The sequence below is a fragment of the Cynoglossus semilaevis genome, chromosome 16 (genome assembly GCF_000523025.1).
Source record: "Cynoglossus semilaevis isolate Cse_v1.0 chromosome 16, Cse_v1.0, whole genome shotgun sequence".
Classification (NCBI taxonomy): domain Eukaryota; kingdom Metazoa; phylum Chordata; class Actinopteri; order Pleuronectiformes; family Cynoglossidae; genus Cynoglossus; species Cynoglossus semilaevis.
In genome coordinates, this window is record NC_024322.1 from 7,700,124 (window position 1) to 7,714,197 (window position 14,074).

The 14,074-nt window shown below is 41.2% G+C and overlaps 1 protein-coding gene and 1 long non-coding RNA gene across 10 annotated transcripts in view; one reads left to right on the forward strand and one right to left on the reverse strand.

Annotated features, from left to right (window-relative positions):
• Positions 1 to 14,074, reverse strand: part of clybl (citrate lyase beta like) — a 172,121-nt gene that overhangs the window by 107,163 nt on the left and 50,884 nt on the right. The window lies entirely within an intron of this gene.
• On the forward strand, positions 2,494 to 9,383 carry LOC107989780 (uncharacterized). Its single transcript, XR_001761272.2, has 2 exons — positions 2,494 to 3,622; positions 3,743 to 9,383. It is a non-coding gene; the product is annotated as an uncharacterized LOC107989780 (long non-coding RNA).

Sequence of the window (14,074 nt, forward strand, 5' to 3'; positions counted from 1 at the left end):
AGCGGCCTGTCCAGGCTACAGAATGAAAATTGACCAACGCCAGTCCTGGAGCACTTCAAAGGCTGCAGCCTCTGCAGAGGCACGTCCTTTCATTTTTGACACTTTTCATGGCGCGTTAGGATCTCTATGGCAGTGGGTTGGTGAGACCCTCACATCTGCCAGGGGAAAACACAACAAGTGACACTAAATGAAGTCTAATCATGGCACGCGATGCCGCCAGAACCACAAATGCAACAATCCACAGGTGAACGACAGAGAGTTCGTCTGCTGAAAGACAGAATATCTAAAAGAAACACCTGCAGTCGGCTGAGAAGACGCTTCAAATGTTGTCTAGATTTAGTCGTTCCATCCAAACACCAGCTCCTCATCAACAGATATCACAAATAATATACTTGAACTTTGACCTAGCTCATTAGCATACACTCTTCTTTTTGCATTTACAGAAAATATGAAGCAATCTGGATGAAAGGAAATCAGATCCGACTGTTCTTGACTGTGGATTATGGATTAACACAGAAATATAGAACAGATATGATTCATTTAGATTTCAGATTAGACAGTTTCATCCATCATCAACTGAGACACAGATCAGATGTGGACTGTGGGTTCAATTCAATTTAGATGTTTCCAAAGACTGGGTCGAGGCCCACAAATGGGTCACAATTTCATTTAAGGTCACAGACAAAACAAGCCGTTGTTTCAGACTATTTTCATAAACAAGAAACTTGTAGATGTGAAATAATGATATCAATCATGATACAAATACTTCCTATTGGATCACAGAGAGCAAATACTGTCCATGTTCCAACCAGAACCTGTCAGAGCCTTTGATCTAATAAAGCTGGTCTAGATAGATTTTAGAACAGAGCAGAACGACAGATCCAGAACTCAGTGCAAACTCAGTCCATAATGGGACTAGAACCGATTGAGCTCCTTCAAGAACAGTTAAAGAAGTACCAGACTGGGTCACTTTTATTATTATTATCATTATATTGATGACCTTTGATCTTTATTTAACCCACATTGAGGTCAAAGTTCAGATGGGGCCGCAGCAGCATAACCACATGAAAGCAACGTGGGCAACAAATCAAATGAACAACAGTTGAAGTCAGTCATCGAAACAAAGGCTTAAAGTTGATGTCAAGATTTTCACTTATTTCAAACATCAGGATCCAAAGTTTGGTCCTTATGATGTGACAGTTCAGAACTGGGTTCAGATAAATGGAAATGGACTGTATGAGGACCTAAATGTTTTCAGACACACTACGATGTCGGCAGGTGGAGTCAGATCTTATTCCACATCTGCTCCAGGATCTGGTCCTGGGTCAGTCTGCTGTACGGTCTACTGCACTGCATGTGTACTTTAAAGCTCGTTTTATACTGCACAAAAAATAAATAAAACAACAACAACAAATAAATAGTATACAGTAATTGTTGTTCGATTTAAGTTTCTACCGTTTCTGAAAAACACACGCTCGCTCGCACGCACGCGCACACACTTAATCTACTCCTACATTCATGTAGGAAAAGAGAGGGAAAAAAACTCTTCATGGTTTTGTGCGTGGCCATTAACGGTGTGAGGACACTTGGTAGTGGGCTGCATGCTCCAGTGTCTGCTGTTTGGAAACAAGCGCTGAATGAATGTCGCAAAAATCAACAGGATGAAAAATAAGGAGACCAGAGACAGTTCCCTGCGTGGGCAGTGAAAGGGAGGGGGACTTAATAAAAAGGAGTGAAGCAAGTCACCCTTCAGTGGGAAAGGCTTTGAAGTAGAACTTATTATCTGAGGAATACTTTTTGGGTTGTCCTAACGACGCCGCTCAATGGAAAAGGCGCTCCTTTGTCACCGATTTGTTCTCCTTTAGTGGGACGCCCGTGGAAATCACTTACACGAAGCCACCTTAACGCGCTGCCTGCAAATCAGTAACCGGCGGAGTCAGACATGCAGACGCCAGGACTGTGGTCAGGACAAAGCGGAGAAGTCGCAGTGAAAACGCCGCAGTCTGTGAATGATCATTTCTCAGAGCAGCCAAAAACAAATGGAGTCTGTCAGACTTCAGCGGCCTGATCCTGATCCTGATGCTGATCCTCCTCCTCCTCCTCTTCCTCCTCCTCATCCGCCGCACTCATTGAGCCCTGGAAGCGGAGCCCACAGGCCTTTTTATTCATTTATTTATTTGTTTGTTGGTTATAGGGTCTGCGGTCAAAATGACATCACAGCATCTGCCTCTGGAAACCGGAAGTGGCTCACCTAAGTAGACGTGTCCAACATCAGGTCTACGGGCCAAGTCCTGCACTTGGACAGCTTCAATTGTGTCCACTATGATTTTTTTTAATTTTTAGTCACTCCCATTGATGGAGGTAATGTACTGTATCTCATTGGGCTGCTGAGCTAACATTGTTAGCCATGTTTGTAATTTTTTTATTTATTTTTTTTGCATTTTTCTTGTAGCCAATTCGAGTGATTTCTGCTATACTTGTTGCCAATTTGCATTTTTCTTGTAGCCAATTTGAGTGATTTCTGCTATACTTGTTGCCAATATTCATCTTATTTGACCTAAGGTTTAACTCGCCCTGTGCTACAGTGTAAATGTTTATTCTATCGGGATGATATTTTAGCTAAATTATGCTAACCTTTAGCATTGTATGCTAAATGCTAAACACTTTTCTTTGGATAAGTTATCTTTCTGTGTGCATGTGAATAGCACGTTAATTTCCTATGGTTGAATATTTAGCTAAAAGCTAAAATCCTCTAGATTTGTATTTAACGTTCAATTTTATTGAACTATATATATATGTAGCTGCAATGTTTTTGGGGCCAAACTCTGTCATCTCCGTTTCATCAATTCTTAGGTCAACATTTATCATATTCTGCAAATTTTTACCTTCTTGGAATTGAAACATGGTACTAAATATATTTGTCAAACTTTACACTATTAATAAATTATCATAAAAAGTAATCTAAAAAATTTACTGAATGATTGAAATGAATACTGAACGAGTACTGGATTATTATAATACAATTATCAGAGGAATTGTTACCCACTGAAATCCTACAGTTAGCTGTGGGTTAATATTTATCAACTGAATGATGTAAATACTATGGCTGCAAATTAGTTCAATTTTACCGCAAAATTTTATTTCAAATAAGAAAAAAATTGTGTTTATGGGGCTTTAAATAAATGAAGACATATATTTAGTGTATTTTTATGGTGTACCGCTACACTGCAGCCTATTTCAACGTGCGTCTAGAGCACAAAGACACACACACACACACCTGTTCCTGCGCCTTTGCAACCAAGTCTAAACTTTGTCACAGTGTGAAGCCTCTGTTGTTCAGACTCTCTCTTTTCTAACTAACACACACTCGGCGTCTCTTTATCACCTCATAACCAAGATGTTCCCAGCCTTCATCCAACTTTCCCACCTGTCTCCACTCTCTACTCTCACGTCCAAGTCAGAAAACAACGAGATCAAATTGTTTTTGTATCTTTCCTCCAACGAAGACCTGCTGTTTTTCCCCCTTCACCAGAATCAAAGCGCACAGACTTGGGTTTTATTTTTCTCCAAAAAAAGGACGCTCGGTGCGCTCCGGCCACGTCCGCCGCTGCGGCCAGATATGGTAAGTCATTGACGGAACAATCGGACGGGAAGCAACTTTATCCTAAATCTTTAATTTTGAAAGATCTGTAAAGAAATATTTGCCTATATTTTTTTTCACTTTCTGGACTTTGCGCCAAAGGGAGTAACGGCGCCGCTGTGTGCGCCACCTCCGCAGCTGCTCCGCGTTTCTCCACGTCTTTTCCCAAAGGAGCAGGAGTTAAACAGCTGACAGCGATCTCACCGGGAAGTTCACTCCACTGACCTGCACCAGGGTATGGTTTCACTGGAGCTCCATTACATCAACGACCCACAGAGCGCATCACTATTTCGGTGTTTTTAATAAGTCATATTCAGAACTGTCCGTCCGTGTCCTGACGGCGGTGGCGCTCTGGCAATTACATGTAATTACACCCGCAGAGCAAAAGTGCGTGAGCGTGAGATGGAAAAGGTTTATTCTAGTGCTGACATTTAGACAAAGTCATTTCCCAACTCTTTGCGAGATGGGTTTCCAGCAGTCACATCATTATCTTTTTGCTGGGGGAAAACGGTGATTTTTGAGAGTTTATACAAAAAGATGCTCCCGTTTTTAAATGCAGTAAAGGAGGAAAATCCAAGTGTGAATTAAAGCGTGTCTTGTTATTTAAAAAGACGAGGAAAACATTCGGTTCAAGAGGTCATTCTCATCTCTGATCTGATGTCAGCACTAAATTAACTCATCAAATTAAAGCTTCAGGCGGCGCTAAAAGCACCACCTGAGTACATATGTATGTAAGGTTTTGGAACGGTCCTTTGGTTGTTGTTCTGGATGTTGTACTGTTCAGGATAAACATAAAGATCGTGGAGAATAGTGTCACCATGGCGTTGTACAACTTCCTGTTTCACAGCAAATCATCAAATGTAATTTTGCCCCGCTGACACACTGGACCACTCACCAAAACTCTGGAAATGTGTCGGTCTTTAACTGACACATTTCTAGTCACTAAGATGATTCCTTAATCGCTGAAAATGAGGAAAAATTGGGTCTTTAGAACATTCTAGAACAAGAGCTTGATTTTCCACGATGAGCTCTCTAGAGATGGCTATGGGGTCGCTATTGAGCTACTTAACTACAACGATAGCTAACATTTTTTCGTAGCAAAGATTGTTGACATTTTGTTTAAAAACACATTTCTAGATGACGGTAAAAAACATAAGGGCTCAAGAAAGTTGCTTTAGATGTTGTAGTGTACGTGTAAGAACAACTCCTGGTACATGTGTTCTACCTCCCCTGTCAACTATGTGGCGCTGTAACAACGGGGCACTTCTTACTGCTATAAGCCAGACCAAAAAGTTCTTCCTGTCAGTTTCAGGATACACCTATAAGACACTGACCTACAGTGATACACCTGCCTCCCTGTCCTAACACTAACACCTAACACTCTGCGGTTTATTCCTAGGGGGCACTGCTGAGTCTTGAGCCACACGGATTTTAGAATATTGAGCAAATGTAACGTTTCTCGGTTGTTTTTTTTTAGTGTCTTAAATTAAGGGAGAATAAATCATAAAGGTGAGAGTTTGAGAATAAAACTGTCTGAACTCAGAGTTGAATGAATTCTATCAATTATTTTAAACGAAATCCAATGTAAATAAAATGTTAAAATATTTAATTTGTCCTTATGTAAGAATAATCCAATTGTTTTTAAGTTAGAAATAGTGTTTTGTCCACACTGAATAAGTGTTTTTAACTCTGAATTTCTTTCTCTTGCCATTTTTAATAAACTGTAACTTTCTCTTTTATGATTGGCTGTTGGGGTTCACACTGTTATTATATTGGACGATGTCTACACAATGTGTTTTTATGTATTATTCATGTATCGTGTTTATTCACTGTTGTATTAACGTTGACTGCTGACTGTAAAAAAAAAAAAACCTCCCCTGATAAAATAAAATGTTATTTTGTTTTTTTTCACACAATGACTCAGTGACCTCTATTTTTTTTATTTTAACATTTAGGGCCTCTTTTTTTTTAACATTCACACATTGCTGCCCTGCACAGACGAGCGTGATGCATCACTCACAATCTGACATCATATCTGGTGGCTCTGTAACATCTGTGGGGGTAGAGACTTGGTGTCGGTCCAAAGGCCCCATCCCAGGACTGGGAGCCACTCCAAGGCGGTAGGTGAGGAGAGCAAGGTCGTCCACGGACAACAGCACGAGCCCGGCCCTGCTACCTGGCCCTTATAGGGCCCAGCAGCCAGAGAGGAGAAACTAAAGTGCAGATAAGCGTGAGCATGCTGCCCCAGTGGTCTCTCACTGAATGACAGGGCTTTTCCTAAAAGCCTCTAAATGCAGGATGTAGGCTTCAGCGTACTTGGAAAGTAGAGCCGAGCAGGTGGAGGGGAAATGGTGAACTGCCTACACCATCAAAGAGAAGCAGATGGAGTTTGTAGAGGAAGATTTTTGATTCGTGCCCAGGGACGACACTGTTTACCAGGTAGTTTAGACTGCACTAAAAGGAACAGCTTCTTTTCTGGCACAAGGAAACGTCAACGTTAGGCGTCTGAATATCTGACGACAATTTGAACCGTTTGTATTTTCACATATTGCAAAGTACTTGCTCCTACTGTGACGTGTGAGACTATAATGAAAGGCCACACAAATACATTGTGCCTTAACATATTTAGTGTATAAAAAAGCCATATCATCAGTTCTGAAAAGAAATAAATAACATTTTTTGTGCCATTTGTTAATGTTGGGCTACGGGTCAGAAGGAGGAATTACCCAAAGGGCAACCAAAAATCTGAGAATGACCAGTAACCAGACTCATAGTTGGCCAGGAAACAACTACATGTGAGCAAAAATAATAGCACAGAAACCACAAACTAGCCAAAATATAACAACACATTAGCTCTTAAGATGCTGTAATCTAGCTAAAAGAAATAGTAATGACATAGCCAAGCATTGGAAAATAGACAACATATACCTGAAACTAGCCCCAAAATATAAAATAAGTAAAGTCAGAACAGGAAAAAGAGAGAATAATAGTGAAAAGATGGTTAGGGTTAGCTTAAAGATAATGATGAAAATGTAATAAAAGAAACCAGAAATGGGTGGAAGGGTAAAAGAAGAGAAAAAAGAAGAGAAAAGAGAAAAAAGAAGAGAAAAATCAGTAAATTTACCTCTTCAATAAAAAGTAAGTATCAGGAAATATTATATATATTTTTAATCTACAGATTTAATCCCACTTCTTTAATCCCCCTCTGCTGAGTTTCTTATTGTCACAGTCAAAAATTGGTCTCTTCATTGTGGCCACAGACTGGTTTCGGTGCCAGATTTGTGCCAAAGTGTCACATGTGCAGCAGCTGAGGTCTGACCCTGACCACATCTGGTTTCACTGCAGAAAAGGTCAGCATTTATTGTTGGTGGGATCACAGCTAGAGAGAGGGGTGAATCCCAGGAAAAGGGTGAGGAACAAGTGCAGAGTGAACCCGAAGATGGGAGTGAGTGAAAGAAAGGAGGGAGATCATCTGTGCCTGCAGCTGATAACACTTCTCCTCCTGGACTCCTCACGGCCGCGGCCCATGGAACCACTGCATGTTCATTGGGAGCCAACTGGTGAAGTTGGTTACCCATCATCCTCAGCTTAGAGTCTCCCCGTCGGGCCTCTAATCCAATGTAATAAACCAGTGCATGAGCAGTAGGTCTCCAGTGTGGAGACGGCGCACTGCCTGCCCCTCCATGCTGAGAGAAGACCACCCTCTGACTGCATGGAGGTGCCTGCATGAACCCTGGGCATCATAAGATGTGGGTTTGGCTCCAGCAGATACGGCTCTGGATGAGTAGGAGAGAATGTGGCGTCTTGATGTTTCCAACTGACCAGGGATAAGCCAGGAAAGGGAAATATGGCTAGATAGGCAACGAGATTGAGATACGTGGGCCCCATCTGACAGACGACTTCAAAGACATGGTGGGCTGTGTCTTCTTACTGGTCCCAGATGAGGTTTAGGACCAGAATGATTGAATACTAAGATGACCTATAATGGATACAACTGAGCATCTGTCCATCCACCGCTCTGTCCCTGTCTGTGCATACAAACTTGACACTGGTGTTTCAATGTCAAACAAAGACAAAGGAAATGTGGAAAAGAAACTGTAACTGATTTTTATTTTTTATTGAACTGGACTGAATCGCAACATATCACATTGTACTTTAACGTAGCTTATCATATCGTATCAAATTAGGTACAGTTGGATTTTAACCAATAAAGTAATCACACTTTGGCCAAGTAATAGTCAAAAGAGAAATTCCTGCAAGTTACTGACTCAACATGTCTTTAGTTCAGAACAACCAAAGTTTTGTCCAACAGACAGAAATATCCAAACTAACTACAACATAGGTTTTTTAAATTAATAGAACTGTATCTAATTGAAAGCATCCAAAGGATCTCACCATAACCAAGTAGTACTTAAAGAGGAATTTCTGTCAAGTACTGACAACATATGTACACAGTATGAAACAACTGAAGTTTTGTCTACGAGAGGGAGAAACATCCAAACTAGGATAAAGTTACACCAGGCCTTAAAGGATCATGTGGGCTCAAACACTACACTCTAAGAAGCCTGGCGGGGGCAGTGTCAACAACAATTAAAAATGTATATTTTACACACCCAACAACCACTTCATTCATCTGCAGTAGGTGTTGAACTGCGACTGGACCTGCTCGCAAATAAGGAATCATCACGAGTCAAAGAGAACTTGACTCCTCTGCTCAGTTAAGGACACACTCAGACTCAGACTCTCAGTGAAGATGCTGATGACAGCCCTAATGTGTCTGCGTGTCCCACAGGACGCACAGCTCTGGACTTTACCAATTGCAAGACTAATTGTATAATTAGGGCGGCTCTGTTGGGGACGTGCACCTCTTGCCCTCTGCAGACACTTGCCATGGTAAATGACAGTATATCTCACCATAACTATCAAAGATGATCCATCTTGGTGACACTAAACCTTGAGAGATGGCAGCATTTTATTACTATGACTGATAGTCCCCCAACAAGTAGCAAACATACACAGTCACACACACACAGTCTGCTGTGATTACCTAAAGGCACACAGTCAAAGTCCTGACTACTGCACCATCAAGTCTATAATTTACTTAAGCCAAACAGTCAAAGCAACTAGGGCAGAAAATGATTGTATTATTTTAACAAGGCTTTTTATAACTATAAGCAATATAGCTGAAAAAAAAAATTCCAAACAAAACAAAGTTTAATTTTTAATATTTGGCTTTTTATATATCAGGTTATCTTTGCTGAAAGAATTAGTTTTGGGATAACAGTTTATTTTTACTAATCATTAGCTAAGTCTCACATCAATAAACGTTTTTGCTAAACTTCAGACTGTTCAGGCCTAACTTTTTTTTTGACATCTTTTGGCAAACATCATTATCACAAGATCTGAACTTAAAGATCTTAAACATTACAATGTTTCGACTCTTGAATCTTACAGGAAGAGCAGTTATCAGATATATGAATGTGAGGTTCTTCTATCTGGATTTGGAGAACAGCAGAGTGGAGAAGACTAATGCCTTTTACCACCATTGGTCCTCAAGTCCCCCACCCTCCATAACAGACTCTCCCCTAACAACCCTCCCCTAAACATAGCAGCATTGCCATGCACATCATTATCACTGTCAAAAGTTCTGCACAGAAAGTCACGCTGAAGACCCACGCAGGAGGTGGAGGAGGAGAAAGGAATTGTTGCCTCACTTCGACTGGCCCACGCCAGGTTAGGACACTTCTCACATCCAGGAGGGGCCCCATAGGTGCCCTCATTACACAGCGCCCCCGTAGGTCTGCACGTTGTGCCCACCGAAAGCAGCAGAGAGGAGAGGTCTTCTCCCTCTCCCCCCCTGGCCTCTGTCTGACTGTCTGACTGTCACAGCTCCCATAGAGAAGGGAGCCATCCTGATAGGACCGATAATAACAACCATAATAACAACAAGGCTGCGGTCGCTCGGGGGTGTCCTGTAATAGAGCGCTTTTGGAGGCAGTCGGTCAGTTCTAATCCAACCTTTGCATAAAGAGACGCCACAAACTCAGCCATGAACTGAGTCATCACTTTAAAAAGTAAAAATAAATCAGATCAGATCTGATCCAACAGACAACATTTTCCTAAACATGTATTTTGGGGGGTAAATAACTTGCAGAGGTTCCACAGTGCTGACAGGGAATTTTGGGATAGTTTGGGAGATTTTTTTCAAATAACTTAAATGTTTTTTTTTTTTTTTAAAGAACATTTTGGGTGCAATAAAATACCAAACTGCTAAGAAGAAAAGTGCTGGCCATTAACAAAACTACAAGTCAGGACTAAGGAAAACACTGGACGTAAAATGTTGTTGTACAGGAACGGTCTCCCATTAAAACAAATACAGTTTTTAAAGCAAGTGTTTACACCTTTGAATGTCCAACTAAATTCCAAAGACAGAAAATGTTGTTTTCAAAATGAACCTTGCAACATATGAGAAATGGAAATCAGACAAAATACACAGCTAAAAATGACCAAAATTAGGAAACAAGGCTGCCGAACAGATGAAAAAAGAAATCTTCACTACACACCATGAATAAAATCCCTTAAAGATCAACGTCCATAAAACTTCTCGAGGACCAAACACTACATTTTAACAGTCCACATCTGGCCCCCAGGCCATATTTAGACACAAGGGCTTCTTACCAGGCATTTTAGGGGAAAGAATAGCAGACAGTGAGTGACATTTATTCACTTTTATCCCGCTCTGCTACAAAGCAGTAAGTGTCAGCCGCTCAGTGAAGGTGATTCCTCTTTAAAAAGCCTCTAAATTAATGGAGCACCATTGTGCAGGATGGGCGTGTTGGACAAAAAAAGCCAGAACAGTGGACAAAAAGGGACACATCCAGACTGAGTGGGTCTCCTTTCACTTTTCAATCACTTTTTAGTCGTGGCCTGGGATTAAAGAGGGCTCTTGACTCCCTCTTTCACACCGAACCAAGAGTCCTTGTCAGGGGGAAAAGGGGGAAGAGAATAATAAGTGAGTGTAGGGTTATCGTGTTTAATTGGATTATAGGCTGGTGTCGTGTTCGAGTCCCGACCATGACCATGCAGGCTCATCACACTCCGATATTTAATGTGTCCATCAGGGCAATAGAAGGGGATTTTATTGCGGTCTTTGGAAGCAAAATTCTATATTTTCTGTCTTTACAGGCCGACTGTGAATGTGTGACAACTTTCCTCTCGTTGTTTTTGTGTTTCAGAGCTTTTTATATTGACGGGATTGTTGTTGTTTGTTGGCCGGCCGCTGCGGCGCTCATCTGTGCGTCACGCAGCGGCGGCAATAACAAGGTGCGCGCAGCTGTGCGTGCAGGTGCGCAACCTCCCTCCACCTGCTCCGAGAGGAGAAGGGGGAGGAGGAGTTGCAGGAAGGGGAGGAAATGGAGGAAGAGGTGGGGGAGTAAAGCTGGGGCAGATCAGAAGGCTTCAGTGGACTGTAGGAGCCAAGTAGTAGTGCAGGGAAACAGAGCTAAAAGTGGTGCGTCCTGTATTCTGTACCTTTTAACTACTTCTTGGTAACATTATGTACATTAATCAAACCCTTCCCCACCTGTATCTGTGGCCAACATTTATCTGTATTTTTTTTTAGTTTTTGATTTAGTTTTCTGGCTAACTGGTAACTAGTGTGCTTTCTTCGCGTATTTACGTCTATAGTCGGTCTTGGCTATGTTTTAGTATATTTTAGGTCATATATAATAGTATATTATCGAATATCAAGCACTCTTAAAACGTTAAGCAGCTGAAGAAGCCGTGTGTGTGTGTTCAGTAACCAAAATGAAACGTCATTTCCAGAGAGACTGCTGATTGGCTGTAGATAATTCCCCGCTACTGCTGCTGCTGGAGCAGACCTGACTCTTCATGTCCCTCGGTGGTTCAGTGTTTTGGCCGCTGACCTGCCCAGTTTATGGGCTGCTTTTACTTTCTGTCCCGCCCTTTAAAACTCCTCAGTCTCAGTCTACCGCGTAAAAAAACTCTCTGTCCACTTCTGTCCCGTCTGCTGCATTCAAGGACAAAAAAAGGACAAAGGTAAAGACACAAGACTCGTAGGCTAATGTCCATCCATTACTTTACATTTCCGGGCCTTAACTGTGACAGAATGATGACTCCCAGATGTAGTTTATATTAACCAGGACATGGGAGTAACATTTGGACAATAAAATGGACAACAGTATAAAAAAGAACACAACCATGGAGGTAAAATGTCAGGTCTGACGCCAGATGGACACTTTTAGTGTCCAAAAGAAGTTCCTGAGACATTATTTCCTGTCGCTGCAAAGTCTCATTACCATGTTACCCCCCTTCTCCCTTCACCCCCCACCCCAAACGCTCCCCGAGTCCTGCCAACAAGCAGACAAAGCGGGCGGGTTTTTAGTGGTTTCCACCCGGGCCAAGAGCCTTTGATCTGGGCCCCGTTAAGGAGAGGAAGAAGGAGAAGGAGAAGGGAATCTGAGCAGGAGGAGAGGGGGGGAGTGGAGGAAAGCGGAGGTGCTGTTCAGGAAGGTGAATTCACCTCAGTTTCTATTTTAACTAAACCCATTTTGAAGACAGTTTTGGATTTGGACAAAGAAATCTCCATAACTTTGAGGACATGTTTAGACACTAAATATCTTTGTTGAAAAAAAGAAGTATCTTCTAAGGCCAGGGTTGTCAAACGTTTTGCCTCTTTGGATAGAAAAACAAATAACAAACAAACCCCACGCCAACGACAGGTGCACCGCAGTTTTTTACGCACAATGTCCGTGTAACAGCAGCAAAAAATTGGAAACGAAAAAAGCAAAAATGATGGTTTTCCTCCGGAGTGTGTCGCGCATTAAATTATTCTCAAATTATACACAAAACAACAGCGACAGTGGAAGGAAATAATAATAATCATAATAATAACAAACATTTTTTGCGTCATCCACGCTCAGCACAGCTCCGTGTGTCTTTGGAGAGCAGCAGACAAAAGAGCTGTCTTTAAATGAAGTTAGTAATGGTCCACATGTGCCGATCACTCATGCAGCACACACAGGGCCGCCGAGCAGCTTTTCTTCCTTTTTTTTTTTTTTTTACACTTCATGCAAACGAACCGTAAACATAAACGACGAGAGAGAGAGAGAGAGAGAAGCAGCGGCGCATAATTTAAATAGTAAAAACTGAAATTAACGGTGCACAAAGAGGACATGGAGAGATGTTTCCTTCAATATTCGTTGGTTTAAATCGTATTAAAACGCAAGAAAATTAGAGGGGAGTACGTAAATTTGTGCGGTGATGCAAGAGAAATATTATAAAGAAAATCACCATTAATATAAAAGTTCACTGATTTAAATATAAATTATTATATTATTTTTAAAGGATAAAATCATTTTACAAATAAAAATATAGTTATTTTCTATTATTTTTATTGGTTGTTTTTAGCAGAAAGTAAAACCTAAACTAGAAACATATTTTTAAAAAGGCGGACGTTAAAATGCAGGGTAGCATGAAAAGAGATCGAGGTTTAGATCACACATTAATGACATGACAGACGGAGGAAAGGGGAGAAAAAAAGGGGAAGGGGAGAAGGGAAACAAAATACTTAATAGAAGGCCTAGAGAAAACTAAAGAAAAGAATTGCAAGAAGGGTAAAAAAAATGAAAACGCGAAAAAATAAAAATCACATCAAATCACAACGAGGAACTTAAAAAAAGCAGCAAACAAAAAAAAATATGTTCAAGTTTAACCAATTCACTCTCTATGATACAGTGGCAACAAGTAAACAAATACATAGTTGTAGTGAAAAAAGAAAAAGGAAATTATGGAAAGGAGGCGAAAAGATGAATAATATACTCATATATACTACAAACTGTTAGACGCGGGCCGAACAGAAGACGATGACGCAGAGCAGCAGAGTTGCCCTGAAACCCTCCTCACTCATTTAGAGCATCTTTCTAAATATTGAAACAGAGCTAATTATCTCAGACTTAATGTTTCTCCACGTTGATCAGCATCGTTTCCTCTAATGACTTTTCACTCTCCACAAACTGAGCTGTGGCTCCAATAAACAACCGTATTGTTATTATTGTTATTATTATCACAGCCTCAGAATTAACTTCTTTCTTTCTGGCTGCAATTAGTTTGTCATATATTGTCATTAGAAGTCTATTAAAACATCAAGTCATTATTTGCTAATCCCCGGGCGGGGAATTAGAATAAAACCATCTCTGCTCACCCGGGTCCCATTTAGATTAATGGAAAAATATGTAAAACATTTCCTTTTAATTTTCCTCTGACAGTGTTTTGCATACATGCTCGAAAAGCTCTGTCCCCTCGTAATTTATGAAAGCCTCCTCCTCCAGCAGCAGCAGCAGCCGCCGCCGCCGCAGCAGCAGCAGCAGCAGCCGCAGCCGCAGCCGCCCCACACGCAGACTCCCACCGCTCGCG